The sequence below is a fragment of the Canis lupus genome, chromosome 10 (assembly GCF_011100685.1).
Source record: "Canis lupus familiaris isolate Mischka breed German Shepherd chromosome 10, alternate assembly UU_Cfam_GSD_1.0, whole genome shotgun sequence".
Classification (NCBI taxonomy): domain Eukaryota; kingdom Metazoa; phylum Chordata; class Mammalia; order Carnivora; family Canidae; genus Canis; species Canis lupus.
The window spans coordinates 50,976,216-50,994,234 of record NC_049231.1 but is presented as its reverse complement, the minus strand read 5'-3'; the positions used below and the strand labels follow the sequence as shown (position 1 = coordinate 50,994,234).

At 42.8% G+C, this 18,019-nt stretch overlaps 1 protein-coding gene and 1 long non-coding RNA gene across 34 annotated transcripts in view; one reads left to right on the top strand and one right to left on the bottom strand.

Moving 5' to 3' along the window:
• Nucleotides 1–12,060, bottom strand: part of LOC102155569 — a 72,900-nt gene extending 60,840 nt beyond the window's left edge. For 6 of the 33 annotated variants that reach the window (XR_005365928.1, XR_005365929.1, XR_005365919.1 and 3 more), the window contains exons 1-5: nt 11,118–11,807; nt 9,325–9,472; nt 7,915–8,059; nt 6,430–6,555; nt 1,023–1,090 (exon numbers count right to left, since the gene is read on the bottom strand). This is a non-coding gene — a long non-coding RNA (uncharacterized LOC102155569). The other 27 variants (XR_005365924.1, XR_005365932.1, XR_005365933.1 and 24 more) reach the window with 19 other exon arrangements.
• Nucleotides 12,061–13,273: 1,213 nt separating this feature from the next.
• The window catches only part of FBXO11 (F-box protein 11), an 87,310-nt gene continuing 82,564 nt past the window's right edge, over nt 13,274–18,019 (top strand). The window contains exon 1 of the mRNA XM_038551237.1: nt 13,274–13,399. The gene's annotated coding sequence lies outside the window, so the exon portion shown is untranslated. The remainder of the gene's footprint in view (nt 13,400–18,019) is intronic.

Below are 18,019 nucleotides of genomic sequence, written 5' to 3'. Positions count from 1 at the left end.
GTTCTGTAACAGATCTCAGTTCTGTAACTTATTCCCTTAGGTTCTTATGAAAACCTAACCACCAGGCAAAGCACAAGACATTTCAGCAAGCCTGCTTGATAAACGGCTGAGTATTCAACCTCCTGGAACGTTAAAAATTATATTTAATCTCATTTTAGTGTAATGTTAAAATACTTTTAATTCTGCATGCTAAGAAACATAAAATGTTTTGAGACTAAATACCAGAGGGTATAGTCATTAGGTGTTACTGTGTTTACCCAATAATTGGCTCCTTTCCTATAATGGATGAATCTCTATTTCAAAATGGAAAAATAAATTAAACAGTAAACAAATTCCTTACATAAAGGTCATATGAGCTCTTTGTAACCAGAATGAGGTATTTCAGTAAGTTTACTGAGTACCTGGTATTTTGTTCAGGTGGCTTGCCTCACTCCGTAAATGCCAATAACTAGTGTTTATAAGTCTGAACTATTATAATGGTCACTTTCATGTAATAATCTCATCCTTATTCTCTGGGGAAAAAAAAACAACATAAAAATTGTGAACACTATGTGACTAGAAAAAATAAATATCTTTTAACACTTTGGGAAAGGGAACAGCGTTTGAAGATCGAGACTAGAAAAGGAAAAAGAGGTATTCTGGACTTTCTTGAAAATTTTGATTCTGCCTTCATAACTTTCAAAGTCTAAGTGGGTACAAACTGTACAAAACATCTCTGTGGCTCCATATTCCTCATTCTCAACTCCTATCTAGGTAGGGAGAACACTTTGGTTTTTATGTGTCACCGAAGGCACTGCCTCTTTGATTCATTGAACTACCCTTACTATGTGCCAGCCACTGTGCTGGACATCGTGGAACTCAAGATGACTAAGATAAAGTCCTTACTCTTCAGAAGCTTTAATGTGGTACGGGGAGAGTGGTCAGGGGTCGGGACCAGACAGATAAACAGGTCATTAAGCTACTACTATGTGTTGATACATACTGTGTATTGATTACAGGCAGTGAGTACCAATCAGGGTTACCTTAATCAGCCAGTGGCGTGTGTCTTGGGGTGGGCGGTGGGGCAGCAGTGGTGCACTGGAAGGCCTTCCTGGGAAGAAAAGACACAGTTTAAAGTCTTAACCAGTAAGTAGAAATTAGCCAGATGAAATGCAGCAAAGGAATGCGGGAGAGCCTTCTTGGCAGAAGGGACAGAAATAAAATTGGCAGAAATCAGTGAGTCATTAGATGGGGGCTGGATCAAAAAGAGAGGAATCTTACAGAGGGGCAGATAGTGGCTGCAAAGGCACAGGCAGAGCAGTAAAAATTGGGTTTTAATTAGATTTTTCTTCTCGCAACTCTGCTTTGGGGAATACCGCTCTTGTCCCGACCTATGTCATGGGCTTCTAACCTGGCACCAGTAAAGAGTAGCCCGGTAACTAATCTCACCCTCTGGGTTGGGCACTTGGGCAAGTTACCATCTAGCTTCCTCCTTGCTCTCCATCTCTGACATTTGTTCCTGATAGACATCTTTATTCAATGCATTTTGCTGCTTGTTTGGCTGGTGTTCCAGATTCCTAATGGCCGTTACATTAAACTTACCTTTATACTTATTGATCTTCCTTTGCTAGAAAGAATACACTTACTCAAAATAAGATCTTACTGTTTTTTTTTTTTAATGATTTCCAAAGAAATAGCCAAGAGCCAAGGGCTAAGAGCCAAGAAAGCCAATAATAATGATAATAGCTACAAAATGTACTTTTGTTGGTAGTCTCTTTAGTGTCTTAAGCTCTGCTTTCTCTCTTCCACAGTCTCTTGATTGTCATTTGAGGAATCTGCCTCTCCCCATGCAGCCCAGGTGCTTCCAGGGAAGCTGACCCACTGCCTGGTTAGTTGAAACCAACCATCACATTCCATCTTCCCATGCACGACTTTTGGTTCCAGGGCAGGCATGTGATTCAAGCAAGTGAATATCAGGATACTTGCGGGGCTGCTGGGACTAATTCATTTGCTCTAGATGTGGATGAGGGAACATGTACTTTTTGGAGCTGTTGTAGGTAACCATCTTGTGTTCATGAGAGTTGCTGATTTTAGGATAAAGCTGGTGATGCAGAAGGCAGAATGGAAAGATAGAAACAACCCTCAGTGACTAAAGACTTAAACAATCTTTAGTGACATAAATGAATCCAAAAAAGTCTACCCTATCTCTGGACTTTTCAATTTCATGAATATTCCCTTGGTTAAACCAGTTGTGCTTTTTTGGTACTTGCAACATAAAATATTCTATGCCATACAGTTATTATTTGTTGAGACCCTACTATGTGCTAGGCATTGCAATGTGTGTTCCACAGGCTAATTTTTACAACCATATTTTTCTTTTCTTTTTTTTTACAACTGTGGCAAAATACATATAAAATTTCCCATTTTAACCTTCTTTATGTGTACAATTCAGTGACACAATGTAATACAACCATTACCACTATCTACTTCCAATCATAATCATATTTTGAGGTGGGTGTTAATATCCTCATTTTTCCACAAAGGAAATTGATCCTCAAAAAGGTGCATTACCCAAATCAGACCACATTTAGTGGTATATTCAGGATGTAAACCAAAGCTGTGTGACTGCAAACCTAGTTTTTTTTCTATTTCATTACAGTGCCAGATTAAATTATCAAGCAAGGAAACAGGAAGTCTTGGTCAAATTATCAGCCCAGGGTCCAGATTAGAATCTTGGGAGGTGCACATCCAACAAACAGGATACATGGTAAGGTGATCAGAATCCAAATCATTAAAGGTTGGACACTAGAGGTAGAAATCAAGGGAATAAGGAAAACTATTTAGGTTCAAGAAGTAAGGTTTGAAAGGGATCTCATGAGTGGACACTTCAAAAATAATCTGGTTTGTATTTGCTCACCCAACCCTGGTTTGTAGGTGAAAAATTCTTGTCCTGCCCACTTATTTCTCAAAGGACTTTTGACCTGAAGACTAATAACAAACTATATTCTAAAACAAAAAATACCTTCAATTCTATGCATTCATTAAAATAAGTCACATAATAAAGTTGATCTATATCAAAAGGGAGACATCCTGTGGTGGGGCCTGGTTCTTTAAATGAGGTTTGTAATGACTGGAGAGCTCTATTACCTTCTTGTTAGGACAAGATGGATTCCAAGTAGAGTTTCCCTTAAAAAAAAAAAAAAAAATTACAAGCTTCTTTGCTAAAAGCTATCCACCTTTGATGAGTATCTCTTAATTGTTTACTTTTTAACTAAGGGTTTTTAACTAGGGTTATTAGAACTCAAGGGTGTTTAATCTGTTGATTCTGTTTATTTTCAAAAGTCTGACTCTTTTCATTTGTGATCCTAGGTAAGTAGTAGCTTGGAGGGTTTAACTTATACAAAAAGATCAGTTCCTTAATTTTCAATTTCCGTAAGTATAAATTTTTGCAGTGTCAGAGGCTCTCTTGAAGTGGGGGAAGGGAAGTTATGAGAATGGATTGGGTAACTCTCCATTGTTTTCACACCCCAAAACCTGGACCTGCACGCCAAGGCCTCTTCTCCAGTTGTGTAGTGAACAAAAATACTAACATTTTCTCAATAATTATTTCATATAAATTTAAGTGCTGACTTCAATGATTCACTGCATACTGAAAAGAAATATGACAGAGGCAGGAGTTTCATAAAGCCAAGGTCATTTGATACGGTTGATGCATGTATGAGGCTTATCACCCTTCTCCCTCTAAAGCAGCATTTAGGGAGTGAATGTCCATCATATGGGTAGGCAGACTGGCAATACAGGGTTTTGGAAAATAAAACAGAAAACTTATTTTTTTCTTTAAAAGAAACAGTTTGTGTGTGCTTTTAATGGACTTTATTTCTTTAGAGCAGTTTTAGGTTCACAGGAAAATTGAGCAGAAAGTAGGATATTTCTCATATGTCCCCTGCCATACACATGCATAACCTGCCCCACCAGAGTGGTGAGACATTTGTTACAATTGCTGAACCTATAATGATATAATCACCCAAAGTCCACAGTTTACATTAGGGTTCACTCTTGGTGTTATACATTCTATGGGTTTAGACAAATTGATAATGATATAGTATCACACAGAGTAGTTTTATTGTCCAAAAATGCTCCTCTGTGCTCTGCCTATCAAATCCTCCCTTCTCCTTAACCCCTGGCAACCATTGATCAGTAGTCTCCACAGTTTTGCCATTTCCTGAATGCCATATAGCTGGACTCATACAGTACATAGATTTTCCAGATTGGCTTTTTTCACTTAGTAATATGCATGTAAGTTTCCTTTATGTCTTTTCATGGGTTGATAGCTCATTTCTCTTTAGTGCTGAATAATATTCCATTATGTAGATGTTCATTCATCCATTCACCTACTGAAAGACATCTTGGTTGCTTCCAAGTTTTGGCAATTATGAATTAACCTGCTATAAACATCTGTGTGCAAATTTTGGTGTAGACATAGGTTTTCAATTCCTTTGGGTAAATACCAATGAGTGTGATTACTGCATCCTGTAGTAAGAGTAAGTTTCGTTTTGTAAGAAATCACCAAATTGTTTTCTGAAGTTACTGCACCATTTTGCACTCCCACCAGCAATATACAAGAGTTCTTGTTGCTCCTCACATCACCAGCATTTGGTGTGGTCAGCTTCTTGGATTTTGGCTGTTCTAATAGGTGTGGAGTCAGTCTCCTTATCTTCACAATTTTTACCCTCATCCTCTCCACCCCCACCACTCCTTGTAATAACCTGTCTTTTCAAAAGGACTCATGGAATCTGAGGGCTGTGTAGTAGGTGGTACAAACAAAGCAACATTAGATAAATGATAGATAGGCTGAGAAAGGACTGGCTCGAGTCATATGGGAGCCCTGGGGAAAGGAATCATCTGGCACCCTTTCAAACCAATATTCTTTAAATAGCTGAGGGCAGAGAGAAATTCATTTTCTATTAATATAAAATGTATAGCTCTTTATAGTTAAAATAAAGAATTTATTACGTGTTGAATCTAACAATATTTCCACTTATTTGGAATTGTCTTTCAGTTCACATTTTTCATTCGTTTATAACTTGAACAGCAATAGTTACTCATCAAGCATCAAGGTAAATTACAACTACAGGATCTTGCTCAACATATATTTTTTAAAATATTTTTATATATATTTTTAATATACTTTTTTTGTTTTTTTCTAGCTTATATGTCACAAAAACAGTTCTAACTTTTCTGAAGTTCTTGTTCTTTTTTTCATTTTTCTTTTGGGAATTTCTGAGCTAGGCAACATCTTGTAAGACAAATTCATGGCTTTAAGATGTAGAAAATAACCATCTGTCCCACAAAACAGTGTTAAAAATTGGGAAATTGGGGGTAGAATTCCAAATTCAATTGCTATCCCTACCTCTTCTGCTGATCAACTTACCTAAGGGAACATGCAGACTTGGGTCTATGCCCCAATGAGCTTTTTATTAGTAAGCAGGCGAATGCCCAAACTCAAAGCTTGGATCAAGGCCAATAGAGACAGGGAGGTCTAAGTGAGGTCTCTTGCCTTTCCAACCCCAAATCTATATCCTGTGACCCCCTCACCTATGCCAGAAGAAAGAAGAGTAGGAGTGAGGATAAGAACAAGACTTATAGAGAGGAGGTTATGAATAGCTGAGCACTAGTCCACCTTCCTGACCAGGTACCAGGATGAGCCTTGAGCCTTCTGCACCTTTGAAATGCAGGAACCCACCCAAATCTCTCACAAAGTCCCACAAATGTAGAAGCAACTGTGACTTTTGTAGCCAGCAGCATTTTGCAAACAAAATGATGTTCCTAAGACCCAGTGAAGTGATGGCAGCAGACTGAGTTTTGGGGGGTAGGTGTGTGTGTGTGTGGGGGGGGCAGCATATGCAAGGGAAGCCAAGGACAAAGAACAATGTCTTGGTTTCCGCCTCGCAGGGATGCCTTCTAGAACAGGTTAGTTTTCCAACTGCTACATGTAAATTTAAATTCAGTTGCGAGAAACTTCCAAACAAGACATTAACTATGACACAGGATCCTTTTATAAGGACATAGATGACTTCCTATACATCTTCCTCCTTCTGCTCAAAAAAAATCTAACTTTTTCTATGGACTCCCCTTTCCCCCCAACCAATTGACCACAACTGACCGATGTGGTCTGATTGGTCTAAGAGTCATCCTCACCCTTGCCAGGCATTCATTCAAGAAGGGACAGAGAGGGCATCCAGGTGGCTCCAGCGGTTTAGTGCTGCCTTCACCCCCGGGGCCTGATCCTGGAGACCCGGCCCTGTAGGGCTCCCTGCATGGAGCCTGCCCCTCCCTCCGCCTGTGTCTGTGCCTCTCTGTGTGTGACTTTCATGAATAAATAAACAAAATCTTAAAAAAAAAAAAAAAGAAAAGAAGGGACAGAGAGCCCAATTAGGTACAAAGAGATACCTAGGTTTTCAGTGGCAGCACCTCTGATGTCTAGATCACGCGCAAATCTTCTTTCTCTTGGTATCCTTCAAGTGTTTTGAGCTCTTCTATTTCTTCTATTTCCTTTAGGAGTCTGGTGTTTCTAGCCTGAAAGGCCAACATCAAATGGAGCCAGGTCTCTAACAAGTGAGTTTACTTCTCCACATGTGAACACAGCACCCCACATTTTGAATAGGTAATCCTGTAGTCCAATGCTTGTAGCCTTGCAGCTGATCTTCCCTGCATTTGTCCACTCCAGGCCCAAGACTTCTTAAACTTGATGACACAGCTGCTGCCCTGTTTCCTACTCTAGAAGTCCTTAGATCTATTGACCTTGCTGGCAAGATCCTGAAATGTATCTTAGCTGGATTATTACTCTCCACAGATTCCTGAATCTGAAGCTTCTATTGATGCTTCCAAAAGTGATAATCTCAGGATTGCAGAGGGGTCTAATATATCCTCTGACATGTGCTCCTCTCCAAAACCCCACTTCCTCCAGCTTTCAGATTCTTCAGTCCTTGAGTAACTTATACTACTTCGTGTATTAATTTCTGCCTTTTCTTTCTCTGCTCCTGTTCCATGTCTTTTTATCCTCCCTATTCCTTTCAAGGAGGCCCAAGTAAGTTTTAAAATTTTAACCTGTTACTTAAACACAGCCAATTCTTCCACTAACACAGATGAACCTCCAAGTGCTGTCTTTTCTTTTTCTTTATAGGCCTATGCATTCGTTTCCTCACCAATCCTTAGACTTTCACTTGAGAGGTTCCCATAGTGAAAAAAATGCCAGAGCATTCTGCATCTGCCATAAGATGCTCAGTTCAAATACTGCCTGAGCGGAGAAATCCCACAGGGAGGTCTCCCACCAACTCATGCCTGATCTTCACCTGCTGTTGGTCTGCCCAACTCTTCCCTTTGGTGTTATCTTGCATGTAACTTGTAAAAATATTTCTAGTAATATTCATTTTCTAGGCACGTTTCCTAGTGCCTAGACAACAAGTACCTTACTCACTTCCCTACATATAATGTTTGCGTAGTTTTTTTTTTCTCAAGATTTTATTTCTTGTTAAATAAATGGGGGGTAACAGGATAGAGGGAGAGGGAGGGAATCTCAAGCAGACTTCCTCCTCAGTGTGGAGCCCAATGAGGGGCTTGATCTCACAACCCCAAAATCACGACCTGAGCAGAAACCAAGAGTCAGATGCTTAACTGACTGTGCTACCCAGGCATCCCATCTCTGTGTAGTTTTGAAAGTCATCAAGTAAGGACTGAAATAATACCAGCACCAATGGCAATAGCAACAGTGGCTGATAGTTTACTGAGCCCTGCACTATGCACCAAGCACCATTCTCAGCATACTATAGGTACTGATTTAGTTAGTCCTCACAACAATCCCATGAAATAAGGACTATTTCACCCCCATTTTAGAGATGCAGAAAACTAAGCCACAAAGAGGGTAAATTAATTTACCCAAATCCAGATGGCCAGTAAGTGGCAGGGCTCCCTGTTTGTCCTCCTCTCTGACATCTGCCCACATGTTGGTCACCTACCAGTTCTTCCATAATACACTTCTATCATTTGGCTTCATCTTCTCTCAATGCTTGGAAATTCGGTTCTGCTTTGAAAAAGCAACAATAAAGATTTACAACTGTCTATCACAGCCCACCCTAAATCTTGCACATTATTAATTTTTTAAGAGTGCTATGTCTCTATTATTCCACAGGGGAGGGTATTAAAGTTCAAATCTGTAACTCTTTAAAGATAACCTCTATTATAAGTATCATTGGATGGCATGCTTACCAGGTTTTCCCACATATACATTAAATTTAAATCCTTAGTTCCAAGTTAATTTTCACTGCCTAACTGATAAAAAATTATCTGAGCATGTGCTAAAGAATGAATTTCTGCAGCTTAGTGAGATAAGTCATTCATACTCTAACAAGGATATTTTAAACAGCTGGTTATTCCTTCAGGAAAACCATATTCAGATCAAACTAATTTCCTAAATGACATAAAAGGAGTGAGCAGCTCTGAGGTGTCTTATGTAACTGAGTGCTGATGGCTTGGGACTAGATGATGGAATGACAGAGGAAAGGGAGGCTGAAAAAAAAAAAGAAAGAGAGGCTGAATCTTTGACATGGTAAAAATTTCCATTAAAAAAAAAAATCACAGTAAATATCACCTGCCAGGTATTAAAATGATTACAGGGCTTATTTTTTTCCATACTCCTATTGTGATAGTTTTTTTTAACAAATAATTTTAAGTACATAACCTGTTAAGCACCAGTAATTAGTTGAGAAAAACAAACACAAATGTTCTTGAAGAGAGAGCAAACCCTGAGGGAATTTAGTCCTCTGAAATTATGCTAAGTGTATACTGCACTCGTTCTGGGAGACTCCCATCCCAAATAAAAAAGCCCCTTTATGTTTTTCTCCTGTTTTCTGTCACACATAATTTCTATAATAGCTAATTGACAGGATTATTTACTAACACAGGTGGATGTGGCAATGGATAACACTGTCTGGAATATTTGTGGAGTTTTTAATGGAAGAATTGAGCCTATAAGTACCTGTGAATGGAATGGGCACTGTACTGGCAGATGGTAACTTTGCCACTAAGTAGTTAGGGGATTTGGTTTTGTCACCTTACTTCTTTGAACTTTAGTTTCCCAGTCTGTCAAATACAGGAATGAGAATTAAATGATCTCCAAGGCCTATTCCTACAACTCCCAAGCTCCACAATTTTAAGATGGCTTTGAACATTTTCGCACAAAGAAGATTCTAATGTTTAATCCGGCAATATAGACTAAAAATATGTGGGAACGGCTGATATGGGGCTAGGATAATATTTTTTGTTATCTCCCGATAGATGTTCCATTACCGTTAAACTAGTTTCTCTCTTGCACTCCATCAGCCATCACGGCTCCAAGAAAGGGAGCAGAGCAGATGCCATCACAAGAATGAAGAGGATATGGCACATTAAGGAAAGCTCCTGACATTACAAGTAGGAAAATTCGTCTCCCGTAGCCCTGAGGGATGATGGAAAGGAGAGGAGTACAAGGAAGAGATAATCAGACCCAGTGTGCTTACCTTCCACCCGTTCTTAGGGTAGAAGCTACAATTGGAGGTATATAGGTGAAGGTATATAGTTCATATAGATTTGGGGAAATCCAAGGAAACCTGGGGATAGTGGTTTGCTTCCCTGAGCATTCCTGTGAAAGGCTGAATCCTATAGAAACTCCGCTGAGAGTTTGAAGGCATGTCCAATATGATGTAGGGAGAATAATGCGATGTTGGCAGAGGGAAATGGCTCAATAGAGAAGCCCAAAGCAAGGCTCCTGGCCTACATGTGGTCTTCAGGGACTCTAGAAGTTCCCGTATATATCAGGGAGAAAAGCGAGTGGCACTGTGAGAATCAACAGACCTGCAGAGACCTAGGGTCAGTCAGTACCCAGGTGCAGTAAATACGACTCATGTATGTACTCCAGTAAAGGAAACTGCATGGTATCTCAGAAAAATCCAGTAATGAACAATTTCGCCTCTGAGGCTCTCAGTCCTGCTTTCAGACCATGGCATCCACTCCATAGCAGTGGATAACACCAGGAGGGGCAAGCGTGGCTTCCCTGATGCCATGTCAGCCTTCCCATTCTTCAGGGCTGCTACCAACCCATTAGTCACTGTGTAAATTAGAAAAAGACACTTCCTCTCTCAAGACACTTTACTTTCACCTATCAGAAAATCGTCATAATATGCTGGTTTTATTAGAACAAGGCATCTTACTGCCACAGGCCAGAGAGCTGTCCTAATAAACTCAAATATCTAGGATGCCAAAGATATGAAATCTATTCACCTTATACAGCAACCCTCAACCCCCATATATATCTTGGAATGAGAGGGAGGTGGGGAAATAAAATCTCAAAGACTCAACATTTATGTTAAGAGAGAGATAATGTGGAGACTCGAGAAGGTTAAACCTTATAAAAAATAAACAAGCTACATTTTCTTTGTACATATGACTTAGTGTAAGTAAATCTTCGCCTCTGCTGTGCCAAATTACAAATGCTTTATGCCTAAGAGTTTGCCTTTTCTTTTTAGTTTTGGTACTTCCCATAGCACCTTACATAGGAATGCAGATGGAACAGAAGGAACCGTGCTTGTTGAATAAAAAAATAAATTCTTGGAAAAATCAGAATTATGGATCCACTTCTATGTATAATAGCAAGTAATTTTCTTCCACCCACTCCATTATTTACTTGAGCCAAAACTAAAATTTTACCCATTGGCACCTGGCTAACAACCATGAAAATCCGGAGTTCTTCAGTTGTTTTTTAACAGCCCCCTTCCTCAAATATTTTTGGATACTTAAGGAAACTTAGAGATCTAAGTTTCAACATTTTTAGGACCAGAGAGAGATCATCTCAAAATTACAGAATGTTTTTTAAAAATTGAAAACAGGATTATGTAATCCAAAATAAACTCATATTAAAAGGTGAGGAACCCTCATTCTCTATAAAGGTAATTTGCCTAGAGTCACAGAATCAAACCAGGGACTCAAACACCCAGCACAGTGCGGGATCCTCTCTCCTTGCCCTTCCCCCCTCCCCCCCCCCCCCAAGTACACACCTGTCCGCCTCTCAGCCTTACTTTATCATACTTTGTAACCTCTTTAATTACCCATCTCACGCCTAGACAGCAATCGATCAAACTCAAATAAGAGAGAAGTCACCCAAAGGTCTGAAGACTGGAGAATCAGGTAAACTGTTTTGCCACCTACATAAAATGAAAAAACAAAAGGGAGAGCCGGAGCCAAGTGAGAAAGGGTACTTTTTCCGTCTTCACGACAAAAGCTAGGGAATAAAAAAAAAAAAAAAAAAAAAAAAACCAAAAACAACAACAACAACAACAACAACAAAACGCGTTTTCCTTGGGGACAGATTATGGTGAGGGGACCAGATACGGAAGATAATTCCTCTTGGGGGGGGGGGTGTTTCTCTTCCTTTGAGTTTGTAGGATCTATAAATAAATAAATAAATAAATAAATAAATTTAAAAACATTTAAAATCACATAAACAATCCTAACCTCAGCGCATTTATAATCCCTCCCTTTCCTCACAAATTATTTTCCTGATCGTTATTACATAGACCACGTTCCCAAGAAATAAGCCGACCCGAGGTCTAAGTGCCTGTTTACCGAAACCTTTCCAAGACTCGGGCGACTCTTGTCAGACTGCGATCAGGAAAGTAACTCCCAACTCGGGTTTCCAGCTGAAAGCCCGGGGAACCGGAGCTCCGGGGCTTGCAGATACCCTCAGCTGGGCTAAAGGGCAACGGACTCTCTAGCGCTCCCTACAGCTCACGCCGTGAACCTACCCACTGCCGAAAACGCCGAGTTACCCAGGATCGGCTCCCTGGCTCCACTTTTTTTTTTTTTTTCCTCTCTCCTCTCTCTCTCTCTCTCTCTCTTCTGCTTAAAAAATCGGGTGAAGGTGGCGGTGGGGCGGAGGGGGGAGAACCGAAAAGGCGAACCGAAGGATTAATCACTTCTCCCCATTACATCAGCAGCCCCCGCCCTTCCCTCCGAGCACCTCCTCTCCGAGAACCGTCGCTACGCACTAGCGCTCTCGGCGCCCACCCCCCGCTCTATTATATGCCCTGATACCTCCCCATTATCACCCGCCCCACCACACTCCCTCTTCCCTCCTTCCCCCTCCTCGGCGAGGGAGGGAGGAAACCCGAGAGAGGAAACAGGGCGTTGAAGGAAGGGCCTGCGCCATAAGAGCGGGGGCCCCATTGGCCGGTGGCTGTACGGGCGCCCCCCATTGGCTGCCTGGCTGGAATCCCCGCCTCCCCGCGGCCCCGCCCCCTCGCCCCTCCCCCCGCCGCCCCGCGGCCCTCCCCCGCGCCCCCGGCCAGCCCCGCGGCGGGGAGGGACCCACTGGGCGAGTGGAGGCTCCGGCGGTGTCAATGGCTCCTCCTGCCACGGAGCAGCAGCAGAAGCAGCGGCGACGGGGTTGAGGAGGAGGAGGAGGAGGAGGAGGAGGAAAGGTTCCTTTAAGGAGGAGGAACGACGACGCCTCTTTTTCCCTCTATCTCCTCCCTTCACACTCATTTCCCCTTCGCCGAGGAGAGAAGGGGGGGAGGAGAGAGAAGAGGCCGAAGAAAGAGAGAAAAATTCCTCACAGAAATCTCTTTCAGGGGGTGTGGGGGGAGGAAGAGGAAAAAAAAGAGAGAGCCGGGCGCCCCCCGCTCCCTCCCTCCCTTCTCTCCCTCTCTTCTCCTCCTTCTCCCTTCCTCGCCCGCCCGCCCGCCCGCCCACTCCCCCCGCCGCCGGAGACGCCGCTCGGGAGTCGGCGGGCCCGGAGTCTGTCTCCTCACCCGCCGACGCCGCGCTTCGCCTCGGGATCCCCGGGCGGGCGGACGCCCTTTCTTTCTTCCCCTCGCTCTGCCCGTCTCCTGCCTCCGTCCCTCGCGGCCGCCCCGCCCGGCCGCCTCGGCCTTCCCCGTGCGTCAGGCCCGCCCGGCCGGCCGCGCTCGCTCTCGGTCTGTCTCCGCGGGCCTTTCTCTCCGCTCGGGGTCTCGCTCGCCCCCTCCGCCCTTCCCGTCTCCCCTTCCCCTCGCCCCCTTTCCTTCCTCCCCCCCCCCCACCCCCTGCTCCGGCCCGGAGCTCGCCGTGCGTGTGCGTGTGTGTGTGTGTGTGTGTCCCTCCGCCAACGCCGCCACCTCAGCCCGGCAAATGAACTCCGTCCGAGCCGCCAACCGGAGACCCAGGCGAGTGTCGCGGCCGCGCCCGGTGCAGCAACAGCAGCAGCAGCCCCCGCAGCAGCCGCCGCCGCAGCCGCCTCAGCAGCAGCCGCAGCAGCCTCCGCCGCCGCCGCAGCAGCAGCAGCAGCAGCCTCCGCCGCCGCCACCGCCGCCTCCGCCGCTGCCTCAGGAGCGGAACAACGCCGGCGAGCGGGGTAAGGCCGCGCTCACTCCCCGCCGCCCGCCGGCTCGGGCGCCGGCCGGCCGGGCCCCGCGGGGAGGGAGGCCTGTGCGCCCCCCGGGGGTGGGAGACGGCGGCCGAGCGGAGGCGGGTCCCCCGGTGCCGCAGTGTCAGCCCGGCCCGGGCCCCGGCCGCGGCCCCGAGCCCGGCCCCGGCCCCGGCCCCGGCCCCGGCCGGCAGGAAAAGCCGCGGCTTCCCCACCCGCCCGGGCTCTCGCTCAGGCCGCGCTTTGTTTGGTTGCGGGGGCTCGGCACCCTCTACCCCCACCCATCCCTTGGCTTCTCGCCTGGCTCACGGACCCCGCAGGAGTCTGTCGGTGGCTGGGGCGGGGGAGGCAGAGGGTGGGATTTCCCCCTTCTCTGCTGCCTTCCACGGTTTGCCTCCCCCTTCATAACAGAAGGTGTGTGTGTGGGGGGGGGGGGACAACTGGGAGTGATCGGGCGGTGGGGCTGGCTGGGGAACTTGTTTTTCCCCCTTTTCTCTGTTTAGCCTCCCCCTTCCTGTGGAGGAGGGGGAAGGGGGGGGGGAATCCGAGTGGTCTGTGGTGTTGGCCGGGGAACTTGTTTCCCCCACCCCCCTCCCTGGTCACGGGGTAGGGGGAGCCGCGACTCCTCTCCCAACCCCACAGTGTTTGCTGCGCAGTTTGGCTTTAGTTACAGAACCCCTGGGAAAGGACCCGTTAAATCGAGACCTTTAAATAAATAAATATAGGACCCATCGGCCATTTCCAGCCCCCTCCCTCGCGTGCAGTGCAGTTACCCTTCCGCCCTCCCGACCACCCCTCTCGCCCGTCCTCCCCCCAGCGAACCCCTGCGCCGCTGCGCCAGCCCCTCCGTCTCCCGGTGGGGTCTGAACGCCCCTTGCTGGGAACCGGCCCCTAGGGAGAGAGTGAGTGTGTGCCGTGTCCAAGGCCTAGCGAAATGTGTCATTTGGACCCAACTGTGCAGCTCTGTCTGGTAACCACCATTGTCTGAGGGCTGAGGCTCCGGGGGGTTGGATTCTTGGTTTAGCAAAAATAATGTTCAGTTCTACTTTGACGATGTGGTTATTTGGGGGAGGTTTATGAGGTAGAGTGTTGCACCTCGGTCTCCAGACGTAACTATTCTCTTTATTAATTAGCTGCTCTCCGCGGGGGTGGAGGTCAGTACCATATTTATGTGTACGGTTGTTGTTTTAAGGAGGAGGGGAATTGTTAGGAGACATTTTGCGTGTTTTCGTTGGCGGATTAAGGTTAATTTTACATGCGTTGGTTGTCACACCTCCTTTGATCAAGGGGATTGAGATTAAATGCCTTTTAAAAATCATACATTCTTTCCTTAAAATCTGTTTCAGTGTTGTACTTGATAAAAATACTTAAATGAAAGAGAGAGATGATAATCTGAAAAATAGTTCAAAGGGTTTTCACTAGTCACTGTTACCGATAGTCCTTGAGTCCTTTGCTATATGTTGCTGGAAAGAATGTGATGTTTCAAGCCAGTTAGAAGTCTTGTGTAACATTATTGGCAATTGTGTTTTAATGATTCTTTGATACATTTACCTTTTTTTTTTTAATAAATTGAAAATATTTAGTTTCATCATTTCCTTTCACATTTGCATATCAGGGTTTTCCTGTGTTCCATTCAAGTAACACTTAAGACTACTTCCACTCTATGTTGTATAAAAATTTTTTGAGAAAACAGTGACACTAGATTGAAATCCTAGCGTAGTAAGGATTCGTTTGCTAGAAGTAAAGTAAGCGTTTTCAAGATGTACTGATTTGTTCAGACCATTAGGGCTGAGTCAAATCTGTTTGGCCAAACTTAATTTAGTCTCATTGTGTATTTTAAAATATTTATTCTGAATCTTCTTTTCACAATGTGTGTGATTTCAAACTTAGTTGAAGTGCTTTTATCTTGGGTGCTTTTCTTCATTTGTGTGAATTATCAGTTACTAAAGTCTGTTTCCTTTTGAAGTAAATTGACTTGGTTGTTGGCATTGGCATGGCAGAGTGTCAGTTTTCTTTTCATTCATGTGTATAAGCTGACTGACAAAGATGTTCATGAAATCAAGATTTCAATATGTACCTAACCAGATAGTAAATCAGATGCAGTGTAGAATCGCTCCTTTGCTGCAGCTGGGAGAAACTCTTCTGGAGATTCTATGTTGGCACAGAGGGGAAAAGAACTTACTGATTAGCCTTCAGGGAAATGCTGTGGGTCTTTTAGAGGGCAAATAAATGGCTTTAAAATAAACATTAAGATAAATTAAAAGACTAATAAAGTTTTTGCCAGCTTCATGTAAAATATGTAATTCTTCAAAAAATTGGCAATTTGATTACTTTTTTAAAAAGGTACAGTTTACATAATGATCAGAAGTTAGCCAAAAGGAAAACTCTTTATTTTAAAAGTTTTATGGAGCATACAAAGTGTCACTATTTCTCATTTGGGTGGGAGAGGTTTTGTTGTTTGTTTAAGGATATGCTGGGTTTCATAACTTTGACAAGGTAATTAAGGAACTACAGCTAACACGTGTGTTTTACTTTTTTTTTTTTTTTTTTAACTAACTCTTAATGGATATGTAACACTTGCATTAGAGTTTGGATAGAGTTACATAATAGTGGGTCAGACAGCTTTCCTGGTCAGGAATTGAAGTCTCAATTTTTTTTAAGACAAGTTAATTCAGTCTTATATTTCATATAAAGGATGGACTTTTGCCTTTGTAGTGGTAATAGAATAGTTACAAGATTTTTCAAGCAAAAATTTTGTCAGCTGATTTTTAGTTGCTTATTCACCCACAAAGTAATTGATCTAAAAACTTCCTTGATATGTCCTTAAACACACACACACACACACACACACACACACACACACACTTCCTTGCATATGCAATAGCCAATATTTGAAGTAGAGAGAAACAGTCTTAAAGAGTGAATTCTTACGAAGACATTTTAGAGCCTTCCATGGGGGAGAATAACTTATGACCCACATAGGGAAATAATTGCCTTGGGTGTTTCAAAGAATGCTGTTTTCACTCATGTTATCTGAAATGGCCTACTGTCTTAAGATGCAATACTAATCATTATGTGTTTTGGTCTTTTAGTGTAAGTTCCAGAGTTTAGGATTTCACATATCACTTTAAACTACTAGAAAATAATTTGTGTTCCACATATATAAGTGGAACATTTGTGTTCCACAAATAATTTGTGCTCACAAAATAATTTGTGTTATTTTGTTTTGATAATATATTTCAGGTTCAATGAATCTGAAAGTAGTATGGGGTTAGATTTTTTATTTTTACTTTTAAAAATCCTAAAAGGATTTAGCTTTTGCAACTTGTTCTGTTAAATATATCTTAATACCTCTTTGGTAGTCTTTTTCTAGAAGAAGTAGGAGAGCTTAGGAGCCTGCAGAAGTGCTATGTATGCTGAGCACTTTTAGCTTGTAGTTAAAATTGATTACTTTGAATAGGTAATAAGTGCACATAATTAAAAATTCTGGAGTTTCTTGTCTACACTGCCTCACATACCAAATTCTCCTACTGGAATCAATCACTATTATTAGTTTCTCATTTATTATGTTTTAATAAAAGATGAAATTTGACAACTGAAAATCTTGATGTGAAAGTTTTTGAAAATAGATGTAATCTTTTTCTGGTTGGAAAATTCATAAGATTCTTTTGAAGTGCTGAAATTTTAACTATGTAATAATTCATAGTTAAATATAATGAATACAGGGCAGTCCCAGGGGCTTAGAGGTTTAGCGCCGCCTTCAACCCAGGGCATGATCCTGGAGACCTGGGATCGAGTCCCACATCAGGCTCCCTGCATGGAGCCTGCTTCTCCCTCTGCCTGTGTCTCTGCCTCTCTTTCTCTCTCTGTCTCTCATGAATAAATAAAATATTTAAAAATATATATAATGGATACAATATATTAATAGGTATTGCTATTAATTTCTAGTCTGAAATAATCATATAGAGTGAAAAAATCATCAGTCTTTTAAATTTCGTATTTGTGGGATAAAAATCTCACCTATGATCCTGGAATTACAGGATTTTGTTTTAACTAAACTTGTTGAAGTAATTGAATACATATAGTAGTACATGAAATATTCCTGATGGAGCTACATATTTATAATATGCAGCAGCCTGGAAACTCTTTAGTGTTCTAGTCATGCATGCTAATCATACTTTCTGTGGGCTTATTCTAGCTCATGATACTTTACCTTCAGGTTCTTCAGAATAAGGAACTTAGAGAATACAAGAATAAGGAACTTCTGCAACCTTTTTTGATAGAAGAGTTCTGGACAAGGGACATGATTTTTCCTGTTTTAGGAATTAAGTACTGTGGGACACTATTCTCCATTCTGGTAGCTAAACCTTCAAAATATTTATATCCATTAAAGGAGAGATGCCACCCAGTTTGTGTGTGTGTGTGTGTATGTGTATGGGATGGGGTGGAGGATAGCCTGTTTTTTCAAAGCTTACAGATTATTTAAGGGCTAGAAATGAGATAGTGACAATGCCAGTGTTAACTTTGTGCTGATGAGGTCTATGGGTTGTCACTATACTGCTTTTCTCTTTCTTTACTGGAAGTTCTGGCAAACCCAAGGACAGGCCA